At 36.9% G+C, this 21,355-nt stretch overlaps 1 protein-coding gene across 1 annotated transcript in view; it reads right to left on the bottom strand.

Moving 5' to 3' along the window:
- Window positions 1-21,355, bottom strand: part of LOC5572540 — a 54,389-nt gene that overhangs the window by 15,007 nt on the left and 18,027 nt on the right. The window lies entirely within an intron of this gene.

The raw sequence follows: 21,355 nt of genomic DNA on the forward strand, positions 1-21,355 counted from the left end.
CGGAAATTAATCGGCTGAAACAGGAAAGTGTGTAATAGTCACAAAAACAAAAGCACAAAGCAATCATCTCATTATAATTGGAAGATATAGCCAAGCAAGGTCAGCAAATTTAATCAATCGGGTTCGCCTAGATTGGCCAAAAAAATAAAGCGCGCAACCGAGCACAAAAGAGGAGAAACAGAAGAAAAAGCCGAAGCGGCAGCAGCACCATGTGCCAATTATCGAGTATTTTTGTTTTGATCGGTACAACGACGATTTCGATGAGGAATTCGGCATTCAAAAAATCCCGCAACATCAAGGTCTGGGCATTATGCTTCGGACAAAACGCGGCTCATTAGCATCAAAATGGGTGTTGTTGGGCAGATAAGCCCACGTGCGAACATAGAATAATTTGTTAACTTGTTGCGAGCTATGGTAGTTTATTGTACTAGGGATGGTACACAAATCATGTCACGCTAAATTTCAACTCTTTCGACTCCCCCCCCTTTCACACTTTTAGCAAGAGACCTCCAAAAATCTTGTAAGACTTGTCACGCTTGGCTTAATCCCCCCCTTTGAGCATGACTTAATTTGTTCATTTACAACCCCTACACAGGAACCTCATGACCATAATCATGAGCATGGATGACCGCTTGGAAGTTGCACTCCGTGATTGACTAGAATAATCGAAGTTGTACAGATGAGGGGCCTTCCGTAGCCGAGTGGTTAGAGTCCGCGGCTACAAAGCAAAGCCATGTTGAAGGTGTCCGGATTCGATTCCCGGTCGGTCCAGGATCTTTTTGTAATGTAAATTTCATTGACTTCCCTGGGCATGGAGTATCATCGTACCTGCCACACGATATACGAATGCGAATATGGCAACTTTGAAAACTCTCAGTTAATAACTGTGGAAGTGCTCATTGAACATTAAGCTGAGGTGCAGGCTGTGTTCCAGTGGGGACGTCAATGCCAAGAAGAAGAAGAAGAATAAGAAGAAGAAAAAGAAGAAGAATAAGAAGAAGAAGAAGAAGAAGAAGAAGAAGAAGAAGAAGAAGAAGAAGAAGAAGAAGAAGAAGAAGAAGAAGAAGAAGAAGAAGAAGATAAAGCACCTCAGATCTCTCAATGAAGTCTTCAAAGATCTTTTACAACTTTTTATAGGAACTGCAACAGAATTTCATGCACCAACTAGCACACGATTTAGTTTAAAGTTTCCTCAAATACTACGCATATGCAGGATTTCTAGCAGGTATGTTTTGCAGCGGTCTTTTCAGAGGAATTTCTATGAACATTAAGGAATTATTATTATTATTATTCATGTTTATTAACGAGACTCTTCGCCCGTGTTGAACTCGCCACTTATTAAGGAAATGCAAGAAATTATCGAAATAAAGCAGTATTCATTGTATATATGAGTAAACAAATGGGCAGGTATTACCATAGGTACCAAAAGTGATGAAACTTCTTTTTGAAGTGTTGAAGAAAATTTGCTCAAGATGTTTCTAAAAGAGCTAACATTGGATATATAACAATTAACATAATCATCGTTTTCTAAAGGAACTTATTTTCTCACGCGTAAAACCCAGATGTTGTCTAGTTTCCCCATGTTAAATTATTATAAACACCCTCCCACCTGTTTAACCCGCCCCACTTTACATTACTCTGTGTTTTTTTATTCTTCTTTCACTCTATTTCTTTGCTCTTTGTTCCATTCTACGTACATAGGAGTCCTCTTCAACTATTCATATAAGGTACCGTGGGGTAAGTGGATACAGAAATATCAATAGTCAACTTCATTGTTATGTACAGCTAACGTGAATAATGTAATTCAAACTTTTTTCTGTGGATAACTTATGAGGGACTAATATACTTCAAACCGTCATTTATTTCGATTGTTATGTATTGAGTATGGAGAACTTAAAAATTGAAATGCCAAATGATCCACTTGCCCCACCATGGTGGGGTAAGTGGATCACCAATAAGTATAAAATGTTCTCTAAACAAATGTGGTGTAATTATGTATAGTAAGAATGACATCACTCTCGTTCTTGTTATTAGTGCTAGTTATGTTACATATTAATGCTTTAAAATTGAAAAAAATATCTTTATTTAATCAAAATATCATTGAAAATATGTATACATTAGTACAGTAATTCGGAGGAAAAAAAAACATTGTTTCTGGAATATTTTGGAGAAAATTGATCCATTTATATACATAAGTTAAACAGAAGTATTGTAGGATTATTCCCAATGATGTTTTCGAAAAACACTCGTAGTTCAAAAATATTAGTTACACTTACTTTTGAATTTCAAACTGAAATCCTTTTAGTCTATTTATGAATATATTTGTATCATCTGTCTAGAACAATTCATAGGTACGACAATATGCTTTCAATTGGAAAATTTGTTCATTTTGCTCTTTTGCAACTCAGCTTAGATAAACCACGAAAAATTTGGTTAAAATTTTGAAATTATCTTTCTTTTATATTTGTTTATGCCAGGAAGGTTAAAAAAAAACATTAAGGTGGATTGATTCAAATATTCTATGATCAATTTAACAAATTTAAGCTGGGAATGAAAAAAGTTAGAGGAAAACAACATTTGCGCATATTAAAACTTTAATTAATTCTCGTAAGCAGTCTGTCAATAAATGATTAAAATATTTGATCCACTTACCCCACCCACCCTATTAAAATGTAGGGGTAAGTGTACCATGTACAATATATCTGCATTTATTTATAAAAATCATATATTTTTCATTGTGATTCATTCGAATAAAACTGAAATGCTCACCATGTGTCGAAAAAACTAATAGTATTTGATTTTAAACAAAGATACAATGGATTTTTGATTGATGGAAAACAATTTTCAAATAAATAAATTTTTGCAGCTAAGGGGCCGTCCATAAATGACGTAGCATTTTTTCACTGATTTCTTACACCCCCCTCCCCCCTCGTAGCATTTCGTCACAAATGCTGATACCCCCCTTGGAAAATACGTAGCATATCAAGCAACCCCCCCCCCCCTCCATATTTTTTTTATTTGTTTTTCTTAATAATTGGGTTAAAACAAAAAAATTAAATTCAGAAGTTCAATTCAAAGTTTGATATTAATTACTGACTGAAATGTAAGGATAATCTAACGAATAAAAGTTTGAAATGCAGTAGCGCTCAAAAGTAATTTGGAAAACAGTTTTAAATAAAAATTTTCCTCTGTAAGTTGTTGGCTAAATTGTATTACTTTATCTGTTGTTACCATGAAAAACAAGTTTACAGCTGAAAATATAGGAAAAAAGAGGAAAAATCTTGGATTGGATTGATGAAGCTAAGAGTAACGAGTTAGGGTTAGATTTTATAATATGTTGAAAACAAATTTCGTTATATTAGAGGACTGTTTTTTAATAATTCATTGTTAGGGAATATATTTCGAGGAAAATGATCAGCAACATATCTTAAATTGAAATGAATATTCGTCATTATTATCCAAATCCAAATCCATTTAGCAATCAGTATCAGTATCAGATGTAAAAAAGATTACACTTGTAATATTTGGATTGTTCAGAAAATCCTAGCTATTATTATACAAATTATTCATCTTTATTAAGATTTCAGCTTAACTTCATTATTGTTCCCCATACTGAAATAATCTTACACAGCCTGTAACGAAACAATTAAATACAAAAAAAATTCCATCAAATTATCGAGTTATTAAGAAAATTTAATGGTAAAACAATTTCGATAACACTCGAATCTGTTGTCCAGGCTTTTCCATCAAGTTGTATTCTGGCTATTCCATTAAGAGCATTGATATATCAAAACAAATCGATGAAATGATTGGGTGGAGATCTTCTGCAACATTGAAAGCATTATTCACGGAATAAATATCTTGTTTTAATGTGATACGTGCCAAAACGAACAACTGTTTTTTTTTTAAGAAATAAGCTTTAACAGAAAATATGAATAAAACATAAACAATGTTTTCTAAGTAGTTAAAGCGTTGATTTTTAATTACTTTATTTAACTTTCAATTTGTTTATTTATAAATTAATTTATTAATACATGAATATATATATATATATATATATATATATATATATATATATATATATATATATTTACAGCATTTCAAAAATCTGTTTGATTGCACTTATCAAGAAAATCTTAAATTTCTTAGAACATTTTCAATCTTGTAATACGAATGTTTAGAAGCTGAATCATTATTTTATAAGTCAAACAGAAAGAAGAAAAAAGAAGTTCGATAAAAAAAAATTGTGTGTCATTTTTATCAGCGTCCCTCATATTACCGACGTGATTCAAAATGCTACGTCCACTAGCTAGGACCCCTCCCTCCCCCTCGTCACACATCGTCACAAATTCGTGAAGTCCCCCCTCCCCCCTAAAAAGCTACGTCATTTATGGACGACCCCTAACAAGTTTGCTTGTGTTAGTGTACGTGTAGTACTAGTTTTGCAATAGTATCAGTGTGGAAGTATGAATATTCAGCTTTTTACGCGAGATTGCCATAAACTTTTGAACCACCCCCACATGACTTTCCTTGCCTATACTATAATTTTTATGGTTGCATCTCAGCAAACTGTTACAAGTTGGAAAAATTATGAAAACATTGAAACATCAAGCAACGTTCAAAATCTACAAAACATTCTCCAAAAATGACTTTGTTGAATGCATTTTTACTGAATAATTCATTACCGTGGTGCATCAATACCCGGACGCTTAAGGTGCCACAAATGTTCTTACTTCAATATGAGCGTGTTGTTTTAGAAAATCCTCGATGTAATATTACTTGATAGATTGTTTCAAGCCAGATCTTCATGAAAGTGATGAAATTTTTGATAAAAATCATGATTTTAACACAAAAATCAATCAAATATTGAAGCATGTCTTGTCTTTAAATCCGGACACCTTAGACAAATGATGTCTTTAATTCCGGACACATTTGGATCGAAATCCGGACAAAGGTGTTATAGCGTTAAATTTCAATGAAAATAATGTCAACACGCAATTAAATAACAATCTTTAATAAACTTGATGTCCACGATTGTCCCACAATGGCAAAACAAATAACACGTTTGTAATTAAACTGGTTTGATTACCTGAGCTGAAGCACGCGTAGCTTGCACTGCATTCGACGCGGCTCGAACAGCTATTATTGAAGATAAATACAATATATCCAATAATCAATTGCACTCCGAATACTCACTACACTACCCACAGTTGTTTTTCAAATTTTCAAATTTCTTTCGGGAATCTCACTTACACTAGTAAAACAGTGGTCCATTACACGATGTCCGGATCTGAAAACACTGGCTCATACTCCCGGACAGTCGTTTTGCACACCGATAAATGTATATTTCCAATTTTTTTAATGATAGTGGAGTCACCGAACTTCCAAAATATCTTCTTTTGAAGAGTTTTTGATAAAAATTCTATAAAGATATATTTTACTAACTTTTACTTCAAACAAACGTTGTTCGCGCGTGCATCGATCGTTCAACTCGAGTTGAAGTTAAATCGCGACGAAATGACGTCCAACATTAACAAATAATTTGTTTTTATTTTTATTAATTATTTAGCAGTGGTTAGTAGATCAGAAATAAATTTAAAATGATCAGCATTGTATATTTAAAAGGGGATGAATGAAAACCAGACATATAATCACTTAATTTTATCTGTAATTAATTAATATAATTAAAGTGTCCGGATATTGGTACCGTCTGGATTTTGATTCACTACGGTATTTATTAAAATATTGTTTCTTTTTAAGCCCTGGAAGAGTTGTTTATTACGCGCTGTGAGATTCATCGTGTATTATTTTATGACCGAAGCCTGAATTTGACTGTTAGGCTTGGAAAAGTTATTCACATCACACCAACATTTGTGCAGAATGTTGTAGGAATTTCTACACGAGATTCTTTATTCAGGACTCGAGTTAACTATCCTATTATTTGCTAATGTAAGCGCTGTAGGTGATCAAATTATGCCTTTAATATGACTAGAACTTCTGTCTTGGACCTACGGCTTCAAAGCCACCATCTCCGGACTGTCGAACTTTAAGTCATTAGATAGAATAGATAAAATTAGATAAAAGAGTGTCCTGTTTGGATACCATTTATTCATTGAATATTCAGAAAACAATTTTCAGAAACTTAACTTGAAACTAATGTACTGTTTATCATAAATGTGGAGGTTTTTGAGATTGGAAGTTAGGTTGATCAAAACGTCTGAGTAGTGCGCAAGGGAAAGTATACTTTATTGAGAGCGCTATACTAAATTCCATTGGCCAGTGGTCAAGGAATAAATGTCAGGATTTTCCATTATAATAGTTTGCAAAGTTTTATGAACCAAGTCGACACTATCTACAGCAGAGAATTCGTGTGATATGCATGAAGCGGCACGTCATTGGCAAGCTGTCTTAGAATCGTTATAATTTCATCTTTTCTATGAGTTTTGTTAGCGTAGTCCTCTCACCACTTGAGTTGAAAAATTTCTATAGTATTATTGTACCTAAAAACACAAATGATTATTATTAAATGAAGGAAAAATGAAATTTTAAAGATACCCATGAATACAATATGGATCAATGCACGAGTTCACTAATTTGACGTTTGAGCGGTGCCGAATTCACTCGTTGCCATGGTCCCGTAAATAACACGGCACCGCTCAAACGTCAAATAGTGAACTTGTGCATCGGTCCATTGATGAAAAAATTTGACAACTAAATCAACAATCTCAAATAACAGCCTACTAAGATGTATCTATAAAGCCAAAAATGTCAAATATGAATTATCCCTCGTTGTTTTATAGCGAGCGTAAAAAGCTGGATAACCTAAAACGAAGCAACATTCAACATATTCAAGTATTTATGCATAATATTGACGAATGATGAAAAATCGCATTCGTAGAAGTTGTTTGATCAATTGTCACCTAAAGGAGTGGCGATAATCACAATTTCGAGGTTGATGAGTGCTCTTCAGGATATTTCTCAATTCAATACCCTGATAGCCATACGTGTTTTTCCTCTTCTAGAAATCCTTCTACGATTGATTTGGTCTTAACCGACTCTAGTCATCTTTATAGCCAATTAGTTACTCATGCTGATTTTGAGTCTGATCATGTCCCTGTTACATTTAAAATATCCCATGGAGCGATTCTCAATCCTATCAGCTCAACTTTCAATTATTTTTGAGCCGACTGAAATATATATGAAACGTATATTGAGTCTAATCTTGATGTTAACATTTCTTTACAAACAAAACTTGATATTGACAATGCTCTTGAAACTTTAACAAATTCCATTGTTGAAGCCATGAGCATTGCAATTCCAAAATGTCAAGTAAAATTTGAATCCGTGATTATAGACGATGATCTTAAACTCTTGATCCGTCCTAAAAACGTGAGGAGAAGGCAATTTCAACGCATTCGCGATCCTGCTATGAAAATAATATGGCAGGATTTGCAGAAAGAAATCCAAAAACGTTTTTCACAATTAAGAAACAAAAATTTTGAAAATAAAATTTCTCAATTGGACCCTGGCTCTAAGCTATTTTGGAAATTATCTAAAATTTTGAAAAAACCTCAGAAGCCTATACCGGCATTGAAGAACAAAATAAATTATTACTAATCAATTGCGAAAAAGCTAAAAAACTTGCTATGCAGTTTGAAAGCGCACATAATTTTAATTTAGGACTTACTAGTCCAATTGAAAATCAAGTTACTCAGGACTTCGAAAATATTCTCAATCAAGAGAACTTTTTCGAAAATTCCTGGGAGACTGATTTGGAAGAAGTGAGAACTATTTAAAAAATTCAAAAATATGAAAGCTCCTGGCGATGATGGAATTTTCTACATCCTCATCAAGAAACTTCCAGAAAGTAGCTTATCATGCTTAGTTGAAATATTTAACAAATGTTTTCAATTAGCATATTTTCCTGACAAATGGAAAAATGCTAAGGTTGTACCAATTTTGAAACCAGACAAAAATCCTGCAGAAGCTTCTAGCTATCGTCCAATCAGTTTGCTTTCCTTCATCAGTAAACTTTTTGAAAAGGTTATTTTGAACAAAAAGATGGTCCACATCAACGAAAATTCAATTTTTGCCAATGAACAGTTCGGATTCCACCATGGACATTCGACCACTCATCAACTTTTACGTGTACCAAATTTGATCCGTTCCAACAAACCTGAAGGCAATTCTACTGCTCTTGCTCTTCTAGACATAGAAAAAGCATTCGACAGTGTTTGGCATGAAGACTTGATTGTAAAATTAAAAAACTTAAATTTTCTAACATACATTGTTAGAATAATTCAAAGTTATCTGTCAAATCGTACACTTCAGATTAATTATCAGAACTCAAGATCTGAAAGACTTCCTGTAAGAGCTGGTGTTCCCCAAGGCAGCATTTTGGGACCAATATTATACAATATTTTCACATCTGACTTATAAGTTTATGTATTCTGAATCACTACCATCGTAAATTATTATTTAATTATGAGTTCAAAGGATTAAAATAGACTGCCCGGGATAACGAACAAATGGCTTTAAATCCGGACATCATTCCAAAGCACTTTGTTTTACATCAGTGAGTAAATATTTGAGAAGAAAATTTAACCTTCCAGTCGTCGGATCGCAGTAAACCGCGCGTGCGAGTGGTTGTGCTTTAAGGCTAAGTAGCCCGTCATTCGTTTTGGCAACAATGATGATTTTTCAGCATGAAATTCAAAGTGATAAAACTCAGTCTTGATAGTTTATATTGACTTGAAAAAGTATCACTGTACGCTCTAACATGCATTAAGTATGCTGATACTTTTTCAGCTGTGTCAGTACAAAACCAACTGATTTTCTTTGATTTGAATTCGTGAGATGAATTAGCAATAATCATCAACGACGCGTACAAATTTCACTGACGGCCTACTTCGCCTTAAACCTACTGTCACGTTTTTTTGGTTCCGGGCACAGTTATTCGAACAAAAATAGTGCGGCTGTTTCAATCGTTCTCAATTAATAGATTTGTGAAAGTGAAAAAGACGTGGCAATTTTCTTCAGCAACTCTTCTTCTTGCTCCTCTTCCGCGTGTTAGTGGTATTCAGTGGAAATTATTAAAATAAGGTTAGCGGAAACGGAGTATGTATGTTTGGCTACAGTGCAGTATTTCGATAAAGAGCGTGCTGGAAGTTGAACGACGGACAAGCACGGATTGAGCAAAGTTTTTAGGATTCTGCAAGCATCTGGTGAGTTCGTTCCTTTTCAAAAGAAACCTCAAAATTGTTTTAGTTGTAACGAGTTGTGACCAGATTCTCGCGCTTTGGAGTGCTCTATGTTTCTTCGGTTCTCGTGTAGGCTTGTATGGCCATCGGATGATACGGAGCAAACTATGCTTTGTGAACGAAAAGTTTTTTTTTACTTATTCGGAGTGCGATGATTTACCCGTTGTAGCTCGTCGCGTGTCGTGGAATTGGCCACACGTTATTCGTGCCAGCATTTTTTTTTCTGTTTGCGGCTTTTTTCAGTTCGCACGTTCCGGTCGGTCAAATGTTCTTTTTTTTTTTTTTAATTCGATGATCTTTGAGGGATCGGTTTTATTTTTACTGGTAAAAAAGCAGAAAACTACTACCTACTGTAAATAACATATTGTTTCCCTCTTGATTGTCGGCATTCAAGATATTAAATTAAAAGCAATTAAACATCCAATGATCTGTGTCTATCGCTAGCTTCTCAGGCGAATCCTGATCTGAAACACCTCCTAACCTCCAACTCCGTAGCACTTATGAGGGTGTCGCTTAGTCGGTGGCCTCTCATTAAGTAAGTGTTACATCAACATTTCCTTTCACTATCCCAAGTTACGGTAAAGATGGGCGTGGCCGGGAATAGCAGTATTCATGGTTTTGGTACTCTTGTTTAAGATTGGATAAAGGTTAACTCCCAAGCCTTGTTCCTGAAAGCAATCTAGATGAGCTTATCAAAGAAAAAACCTGAATATAGCTAGTATCCAATCTACGAAGTATATCGTAACTACGCTAAGGCTAACGCTAACGCTAGAAAATTTAACCTTCCAGTCGTCGCGCGGTTCGCCACCGTCAGATCCATCACGCTGCTGTTGTGCACGAAAAGCGAGGTTTTTTCAACAGGGTTGTATAAAATACAACATCGCGACGACTGAAGTGTTAAGAAAAAACTGGAAAATGCTGTTGTTTAAGTGTTGTGAGTGATTAGAAGGTAGTTTTATGCTTAGAAAAACCATTTGAGTAAATTATTGCTAAAATACAAACAACAAGTACCAAATCGCTTATGTTTCGATTCATATAGGAAACCGAACCACCAATTTGCAAATATTTCATTCTCTAAAGTATCATAAAGCAGATACCTGCATCAACGGTTCATAAATGTGACAAACGATTAAATTTGAACGGACTTTTCATGGATTTTATTCCAATATTTCGTTTCATAATAGCGCTGTCCAGATTTTGATTCAATAGCGTCCGGGAATATAGACAACAAATGTTACAAGTGTCCGGGTATAAAGACAAGACAAGCATGATTGTTTCGATGATTTTCATAATGTTATCATAATATTTCAGTTAAAATTTGTTATTCTCGTCAAATATAAAGATAAAACTGCGTGTTGCCAAAGGTTATTTCGTTCTAACTTGCAAACAAATTGTTTAAAAGAGAGATTGGACATTTGATTCTTCTTAAGCGTCCGGGTATTGATGCAGCACGGTATGGTAAAATCTAAAATTTTATCGAAAGATTGATCATTTTTGTTTAGATTAAACATGGAAGTATTCGTTTCAATAAAACACATTGATATTTTTTGAAGAAAACCTATTCAAAACTGATGTTAAACATTCATGGCAGCTTAAGTGTCCGGGTATTGATGCATCACGGTACAACAGATTATTAAATTCAGGGAACTACAAATGCTACATGACTAATGATAGGCTTTTTGTTTGATGGCATTATTCTCGATGAACTCAAGAAAATTTAAATTAATTCAGCGCAAATTATCATTCCAGTCAATTATTTTCATAGGATCGTTTCAACCCAATGCGAGAGCTTCGTCAAAAATCTAAGTATAACAATTTACGAAGTCTTGGCTTTAGTGAATCTGATATCGTTGACTGCAGAGCTTATGCATTTTAGCTTGATACGTTGCATTAACTCAAAAAGTATGCCCAACATCCATGAGTTGTTGTACGACGGTACAAACAAGCCATGGATATTAGAGTGGTTCAAAAAATCGTTTTTGCTCCACACCGCTAATTCGATTCTAGATCAAATTATGAGTGTCCTCCCAAAATTTGAGCTCATTTGGATGAAAACTGAGACTGCACAAGCCCTCTAAAGTTTATATGGGAATTACTATGGGAAAAGCAAGCAATTCATTCAATCGGTCATAGTGTTTGCCCATGTGCTCTTGGAGATTAGAAATACGTTGTTACTGTGAGATATAATAATCAGCTGCAACTTTGCCGAAGACGGTTTTTTCATCGGACGCCCCAGTAATTAGTTATTGATTTTTGAATGAGTTGTAAAACTTTGGCTATAATTATTGGGCTGCTCTGCAGGCATCACTGGATATATGCAGTAAAACATAGTAGCCATGGTTTTTGCGTGCTATCTTTCGCGCCAGGTGCAGCAATGTTGCCTGTTCAGAAGTTGAATGAGCACTGCTGAAGATTTTGTGACTGGATATAAATCAATAACTAATTACTGAGGCGTCCGATTTGAAAACGGTCTTCGGCAAATTTGTAGCTGATTATTGTATCTCACAGTATCAATGTAGTTCTAATCTCCAAGAGCACATGGGCAAATACTATGACCGATTGAAGTAATTGGTTGCTTTTCACATAGTAATTCCCATATAAACTTTAAAGGGCTTGTGCAGTCTCAGTTTTCATCCAAATGGGCTCAAATTTTGGGATGACACTCAGAATTTGATCTAGAATCGAATAAGCGGTGTGGAGCAAAAACGATTTTTTGAACCACTCTAATGGATATCTACCGCTGGTCAATTGTGGGGGCACACAATGTGTCGAGGTGAACCGTCGTGTGTGTGGCCACTTTGGCGAATCAATTTCGATTGGGGTGTGGTTCGACTGCATCACCAGGCAATTATCTGGCGAAGAGCGCTGTACGGCCTCCTTCTAGCTTGGTGGTCAGCCGTACTGCAAGCAAAGCTGTTAAAAATGGAGGTTGATGGCAATGGGTGCCATTCGGTCCGGTCGATATGGATATTGATAGTAATTTTGAAAAACTCGTTCTTCGTTGACATGAATGCCAATTATGGTGCGGCGTGGACGTACGTTCAGATTGCTGTATCGTGAATAGTGCATAAGGTCGTCCCGTGGAATAACCGATTGGGTGTCGCAAGTCTGCATGTTTTGACTATCTTTGTGGTACGGATTGGTAATAAAGCACATAAAGATCAAAGTAGGTGATGATAGCGTGGTTAACGTAGAGGAGAATGTTTCAATAAACACTTATTAAACAATTACATAACAAGTTAATTGTTGAAAGGTAATATATTTCTACAAAATGCGCAAATATGTGATTTTATTAAATAAACATACAAACAAACTAAAAGTTTTTATTTCAAAGCTTTATTGCTACTAGCTGTGTGGAATGATGTAACGGGTATATTAAACCATTGAAGTGTCATTATACTTTTCGTAGAAAATTATACCTACCATTGATAGTAGTGATGGGCGATTTTGAATCGATGTTCCGAACATCGATTTTTTCGTTTCAATTAATCGATTTTTTGAATCGATGTAAGGATCACTCAAAATTGAGTGAATCGATTTTATTCATTTGTTTCGATTGAAAAGTGTAAAATTGATTACAATTTTTCAATGAGTTGATGAATCTTAGACCTAGTTTTGAAGCATTGAATTAATAATCAATTTCAAACGTTATTTGATTGAAGGAATTAAATAATTAAATACAATAGCATTTGGTCTTATTTTGGGAGTTTTTTTTTGTCAATTTTAATATGATCTTGAATAGTGAATCGATTCAAAAACAACGATTGAAATTATTCGATTAAATCGGTGAATCGATTCGACATTTCGAATTTGAATCGATTCAGTAACATTGATGTTCTGGTTAAATTAGCCCAACGCTAATTGATAGCATTGATTATACTGAACCAATTACAATTTAATTTGATGGACTAAATGGAAGAAAATTTACGGTGATAATGCAGGGTGCTCACTATGCCCCTTATAAATTGAATTTCAGTAGCCTAATAACTCAAACCTGAAAATTTCAGCTCGATCTACGAAATAGGTACATAGCAAATACAAAATGCAATCGTTCCGATCGATCTTTCAGGATGCGTTCGTCGCTTAGCCCATCGCTCGTGTCTCTAGTTGGCACTTATCGAAGTCACATGCAGCGAAGTGATTTGCAGGGAAAGTGAAAAACCAGCATGGAGCGCAAGGCTGCTGTTATCCGCAGAGGGCACAATTATTAAGTAATCACGCCACAAAAGGGGGCTTAGGGCGTGTCCGTAGACCGCCCGCAGAGCTCGCGCAGATCCAACGCATTTGGTTTGACGATCGCGATCGAGTTTGCATTGGTCTCTGCTTGATAACCTCCGTAATTGATCGTTTCTCCTAGACATTTAGCTACTCTCGTCTTGAGTCTACGGGAGTCTCAGCTGGTGTCTAGAGACACAAGAGTTACCTCAGGGTAGCTACGTAAAAAAAAACTACGCGCCCGTGATCAATGAACCTCGACACACGTGAGGGACTGAGCTTTCACCCTCTCAGCCTCTGTCATTCGGTTTGTTGCCTCTAGCTAGTGCAACTGTAAGCTTTCAACGTTCGTTTTTTTGCATTTTCGTCGTAACCGTAAGCTACATGTACGTAAGCTAATTTGTGGCCTCTTCACTCCCAGTCCAGCTGGGTGAACTCTGTTAGGTGCTTCCTTTTTTCTGGCGGTTTCTCCGTATTACTCCGGACAGCTTATAACACGCTTACATAGCACCTTTCCAATCGTGATCCTCCGCAAAGCAAGAAAAACAGTAGTTGTTGACGAGGGAGGGGATCAGCTGTTGCTCGGTGGGAAATCGCAAAGCACACGAGAAAAACTGTAACAGCCATTAAGAAAACCCTTTCAGTCAGCGGTGGCATGGGTGTAGCCAGGATTTCCTTCAGGGGGGAGGGGGTGGCCAAGAGGTCGTAAAATTCAATGTAATTATACACAATGTACACAGCCTCCCCGGGCAGACGGAAAAATGGAAATCACATCTTGAAAATTATGATCGCATATCTCAATTTGATATTGAAAAGATGTTCGAAATTTTTATAAATCTCAGCGCTATAGCTCAACATCTGAAAATATGTAAACAAGATCAAAATTAGTACTTTGACATGAAACAAAATACAAAATGGCGGGACTGAACAGTGTAACATCAGGAAGACCTCTAGGAGCAAAATATAGTATCAGAAAGCGAAAAGAATTATGCTTTGATTTCCTCGATCTTCCAGCTGAATGGCATAGCCGATTAATTAGCATCACTGTATATAGATCTGAAGGTCGAGGGTTCGATCCTAGTTGCCGACTTTTTGATTATTTTTATTCTTCGCCATCTGTCAGATCATATTTTGATATTGATTTTTTGGTCAATCCATAAACGTGCCAGATATTGTTTTGATCTTATAATATCTTATTGTTATTGTTCAATACTGCTCCATATAAATTTTTGATATTATGTTTGATCTTTAACTCTCTTCTCCAACAAACCAATAGCTGATTATGATCGTCAGTAGTTACTTTAGAACAACAAACTCTAATCTTGGTCAGCTTTTTTTACACCTGCTCAGGATGAGGTGACCAAAAACACATTTCTGCATTGTGCGTTGGGGACCAGTATGCGAAGCCGCCATCTTTTCAAATCCAACATGTTCTAGAGTCTGGAAAACCGTTGCACAGTATTTCGATCAGCCGAAATCGTGAACTTAATTCTGTAGCACCTTTAAACGTAATATTTTCGGAATGGTGTCTTCGGGCGAACATTTTCTTAAAATATAGCACATATATTGGTGGTAAATGTTAGTTCGTAACTTTGCCACAGGCGGCGCCGCGAAATTAATTTTTTTGAAAAGACGATCTTTAAATATGATGTCTTCGGCAAAGTTGCGCTTGAGCTTGAGCTTGATTGGCCGCCCATGGTTGCTACTCCAGTATAGCCAGATCAGCTGCACCTACACAAGGAACCAACCGAATGACTGCTTGGGACCAACAGACACCCTCAATGTATAAGTGCTGGTGATCTTATATTTTTAGGCAACAATGGCGTCTGCCACGTCAGAATGCAGACAACAAATGAGGGAAAGGGGGAGGAATTGATGATGCATTAAGGTGATTATAGAACGAAGCCATACCTCAAATTTTCAAAAGCACAAGACTTGAGAACCAAACACCGCTTCGCGTTAAAAATCTATCCCATTGGTCACCACCAGCCAGCAAGCAAGTTGATTGGTTTTCAACGCGAACTGTTGTCAGATACTCTCGTCTTGTGCAATTAAAAATTCAAAGTTTGGCTTCGTTATATAATCACCTTAAACTGGCTCCAACGTAGACCGTATATACCACTACGTCAACTCCAGTTCATGCGGGAATGTATGGGTTGGAGGAAAGGCATGGCAGAGAGGTTTGCTATTTGGTTAGCAGACTGCCTATGTATCAGGCGTAAGAAAAGGCGTGCTATAATGATGATAGGCTAAAGCATAGGGAAATGGTTTCTTGTCCGCGTTTGCTATGAACGAGAAGGGTGTTACCATTCTGGTACGTTTACCCTATAACATCAATCCTGAGCTAGAGAAACAGTAGGAGAGAAAATATGTGTGTTGCCATACTAGAATTCGCAATGTATCAGATAAAGGATACATATGTATAACAGTTATAAAATTGAAATATATAGGTAAGCCACTCCCAGTAAGACAACCGCCAAATCAAAAACTAGGTAATTATTATTAGTACACCCCACATATTCAACACTTTACATGACAACACTAACAGCGGGATGACATAAGGATTAGGGGGGCGTTGGAATTGAGAAAAGGATATGGGAAAAGGGTTTGTGGAACAGTGGGAGCTCGGAGAAGAGGATGAAGATCTGGGGAGGTCAGCTAATATGTTCAGAGCACAAGATCGGCCAACCAAGTAGATCGGCATAGCCGCCGGTTAGCCAATAGGCATAGCCGCCCAACCCGCCATCTTGGTCTGGAGACCACGCGACAGCATCATCCCACGCCGAACCGCCCACCAATCCGTATCGCCCCGAAGATCCCGTCATAGCTGGCCAGCATACACTACACCTCACACACGACACACGAAAAGAAGGTAATAAATCTGTATAAAAGTTAACAGTGTCATTGTGTTACTTTGTTCCCTGATCAGTGAAAAAGTGAAGAGCCGGCCCTGGGAAAAGTGGTGGTTGTTACCCGCCCCAGACGACTTCCGTGGCCGTGACCAGAAGTCAGGGGTACCCCGGTGACAAGGTCCATCTGGCCGAGTCACCCTAGATTCAGATTGTTATATAACAAGGGTTGTGAGTGGGATAGATTGAGAGTCGAAGATACAAGCAAGCAGTGGCGCGGGAAGTGGGTAGGACAGGCAGGACATGTACTACGCACAAAAAAACCTGGGTAGGACAGTCAAAGGATTGTCCTACCCACGATTCAACAAAAACAAAATCACCAGAAAGCTCGAAAAATAAAGTAAACTGTTTATCAACTGATCAATAAACATACAAACTCGATAAACGTCGTAGTTATTGTTATTCTCATGCCTATGCATGACCCCCAACAAAGTCTGGCTCGTGTGAAGAACGGTTGAGAATATCTATAGCGAAAATCTTGGGAAACTTGTTATTAGAAACTTCTTTAATCGTTGGAAAAAAATATGGAACAATCTTCTATAGCATATCTGAATGAATGAATCTGATATCAACGACCAACCCTACATATGGGAGAAATTTTCGTTAGCATTTCTGGAAGTAATTTATAAGAAGTTATTTGGAACATCCATATAAAATTATCAAATATTCTTGAAGAATCTTTGGAAGAAGCTATGGACTAATCTAAGACCTGTTGTTTTGTATTAAGGCACGAGTGTGCTAGCGATTTCTTTACGTTCGATCACTCATAGATTATATTATCAAAGCATTGCTGAATCTCTTGATGATTTTCAGAACAATTCCTATACAGAAGTTCCAGAGTGCCATGGAATTCTTGGCTGATTCACAAATGCCGTAGAAATTTGTGGAAGTAGTCCTTAGTTAATTCTTAAAAAAAAAATATTTCATAATATTCCTGGTCTCTATTTTAAAAAGATTTCTGGTCTCTATTTTAATGCAAGTCTTTAAAAAGTTTCTACTTTATCTCTGCAAGTCTCTGTTTAAACCAAAATGGTCTTTAAAGTCTCTGTTTTACCTTATTATGCTTGCATCAAATCCTGATGCAAAATTGACTCCAGACAAGTCTCCAGGGACTCTATCGGGTTCAACAAAGTCTTCAAGAATTTCGGTTCAAATTCCCCGAGGAAAAGCTTCAGAAATTATCATAGTTATTTTATACTTTCAGGGTCTGTTAGAAGGATCTCTTCTGAAACTCATCTGGAGATTTCTCTTCCAATTATCCCAGAAATTCTTCCAGCTATTTTACAAATCATGGTTAGAAAATTTTCTCCAGAATTTCCTCCCGGAAATGAAAACTCCAAAGCTTTGGCCTCCAGTGATTTCCTCATTTTGTCAAAATCTATCCTAGAATTTCATCCAAATATTTTCTCACCAATTCTTCAACCAAATTCACCAGATGTTACTGTAGGAGATCTTCCAAAGATTTCCACAGAATTTCTTTCGAAGAAATCCACAAAGGTTTATTCCAGAGTTTTTAGTTTAAGGATTTTTTCTAGAAATCCAACAAAAGTTCTTCCGTCTGTTCATGTGGATTCCTTCTAGAATTCGTTCACGTTTACTCTCATGAATCCAGAATTCCTTGAGGGGTTCTTCAAACAAATCGATTTTTGTTTTCTAGGAATATCTCCAGCATTTTATCCAAATATCACCCCTGCAGTTTTTTTCGAAACATTTCTTTAAAAGTTTTTCAAAACATTTCCATACAATCGTCAAAATGGGTTTTAAGTTTTTACACCAGTTAATACTATAGTACTGTATACAGTCATTTTCCCAATCATTCCTGCACGAATTCCTTTCGAGATTCTGTCCAATGTTTTTCGAAAAAATCCTTGAGAAAGTCATGCGAAATACTTTCCCGAGGTTTTCCTGAAGACATTCCTAGAAGAGTAAAAAAAAACTTTCAAGACTTACTTTAAAAAATCTCAAAGAATCAGTGGAAGAATTTCTGTAGAAATCGTAGTAGGAATCTCTGGGATAATTTCTGAAGGTACCGTAATCCGGGGGCAAATTGATCACTTTTTCACAACTTTTTGCCATAATTTCCTTTGGAATCCAAAAATTGTCATTTTTTTTCGGTAAAATCAGTACTTCATTGATCTTTATTAATCTTTATTAAAAATTGAAAATGACGCATTTGGGGCGAAATTGATCACTACATAATAAATCAAATTTTAATATGTAAAATTAATTTGGGTCTCCTGAATCTGGAAATGATGTCAAAATTCTTACAACTCTTACAAAATTAAACTTTGTAAATCTGACTCATACACCTAAATGTATGCAAGTTCCCTTGAAATAAGCACGTTATTCAACAATAAACGGTTTTATGAGCAAAAAAAAAAACTATTCTTGTAAAGCTGCGCGATTTCAAAAATGAGTTCAGTAGTTCACACTGAAGCTAACACAACATTTTTAACACTCAAAGTTTACATGAAGGCTTTGCACCAGCGGATTGTTTATTACCAACATTTCCAACAGTATTGCTAACACCTTCAAAAACTGTGGATATTTCTATGCAAAACTGACCTTAATAAAAATGAAATAGTTTAAAACCATCCAAAGACACCTATTCACTAGAAAACATGGAATGTGATGGCAACGAAGTATTAAGGATCCTTGAAAGGAAATGTTATTTGGAACCGACCTGACCAAATTCACCCCAGTGATCAATTTGCCCGCGGATTACGATAACTACAGAAAATTTTTAGTTGACATTTTATATAGATCCTGAAAGACAATTTCATAGGAAACCTCTGGAAATTCTTGACGGCATTTCTGGAGTAGTTATTGATCGAATTTGAGAAGATGTTTTGAACAGGAAGTGCCAGGAATCTTGGAGGATGTCCCAGGAAAATCTATGGATGAATCACTGGATACAATTTTGGAGAAACTATGACTTTCTTGAAAAATTTCTCAAAGAATTTTTGAAGAAATTTTTATGATTTCCGAAATAATCTTTGAAGAAATTCCATATCTGTGGTACTTTTTGAGAAATTCTAACCTGAACTCTTGAGGTATCCTAAGGCAAAATATTTACCAACGTTTGTCCTACCCATGGTTTCGAACGTGGACGCGCCTCTGCAAGCAAGTGAAAGAAACAAGTACAAAGTACGCGGAAATAAGTGTGATAAGTGTCCACGGGATCCACCTACAAGCCTGGAACTACCCTGGATGGTCCGACGAACCTACAACCTTGCAGGAGCTTTGCGACGAGACAGCACGTTGGATATCGGCGAGCCCAATGCTGGTGGTCAGTGAGCCACGCTATCACTGGATCACACGCCACGAGGGTTACAGTGACGGATGCTTTGGAGGTGAGAGCGACGGTGAGACCCGTGGGAGTACCCCGCTTACCGTAGCTCAAAATCCGATGAGTCACAGCCCCGTAGGTGAGCGTTCGGACGTCGGTCAAAGGCCGGGAAAAACCCACGAACGTCCCTGACTGAAGTTTCAACCCACGACGAAGATCGAGCCCTGAAGTCCCAGCTGCTGGAACCGAACCCGCCCAGCCAAGATGACGCCCCGAAGAACCCACAGGACCAAGCACGTTGATTGACGAAATAGCGCTTCGGCGAGTAATCCCAAAAAAATCTCTCCTCTCTCTCTCTCGCTCTCCCCCCCCCCCCCTTATCAATGTAACTTCTTTAAAAAACATATGTTTAAGTAAAATTTCACTGTGTTCTGTGCCACTCTACTCTATTGAAGACCGCCTTGGTTTCCCTTTCAGTGGGTCTGCCTGCCTGTGGGTCTGCCTGCCTGTGGGTCTGCCCGGTGAAAAGGTTAGTGTGTCCTCCCGAAGCAAGCAAACGCCGACCCTGAGTGGGTGTAGCCACGGGGCTAGCCGTGATTAACAATACTAATAACACTATCGACATTTACAACTACTAATGATACATTTGTGCTTATTCTGCGCGGCGTGTGAGTCGAGACGTCACCTCACACGCCGTGCAGAATAAGCACAATTATGAATCCTACTAGGTTTCATCTGCCACCACCTGCCACCCGAATAAATATACGGATCCCAAAATTGACTGATATTTGCACTTAAATGGTTACAACTGCTTTCCTTGATCTTTTGATACCTAGTGTCTCTAGAAAATGATTCATTTTGACCGTTTTCACAATTTTGTAGAACATTGTTGCTACCGAAAACTTCGCATTTTCAAAATATACGAGAAAAACTAGTTTGAGTGGGTCGTTCATAAAATACTCCCGTGTTTTGGAAATGCGGCTAAACTTTGCCGAAGACATCATATTTAAAGATAGTGGCGCCTGTGGCAAAGTTGTGAACTAACATTTACCGTCAATATATGGGCTATATTTTAAGAAAATTTTCGTCCGAAGACACCATTCCGAAAAAATCACGTTTAAAGGTGCTACAGAATTAAGTTCACGATTTCGGCCGATCGAAATACTGTGCGTTGGCTACACCCATGCCAATGCTTTGCAAGAGTATACCCCAAGCACTTACTCTAATTATTTTGATGACATTATAACTATAAATAACAGCCTTCAATTCAATGAGGGAATAATCTCTAATGAAAAATTGCCAATTATATTTGTACAACCAAAATACAAAAGAGGCGTTACGCCCCAACTTAGATTCTTAGCTTAGTGTTCTAGGAGCACTTCACCAGTTATTAACCAAAAGTTTGCTTTGCCAAAGTAGCCATTTTGTATTCTCATTTGTGCACGATACACAATTATGCTTCATGGCCAAGAAGATGAAGAAAACGAAATGATCCATCAGCATGGTTTTGCTCTATGGTCGCAGAAGTTGACATAAAGCTAATAAAGGCGCTTTAAGGCATTGTTATGCTGATCGTTTAATCAAGTTTTCTCCTAGAAATTGATCACAAAGGATTCACAACTATGGGATGACTGCAAGGCATCCGCATTTCAAAGGACGCAGTTTTGATCTTTGAAGGCCTT

Source organism: Aedes aegypti, chromosome 1 (genome assembly GCF_002204515.2).
Source record: "Aedes aegypti strain LVP_AGWG chromosome 1, AaegL5.0 Primary Assembly, whole genome shotgun sequence".
NCBI classification, from domain to species: domain Eukaryota; kingdom Metazoa; phylum Arthropoda; class Insecta; order Diptera; family Culicidae; genus Aedes; species Aedes aegypti.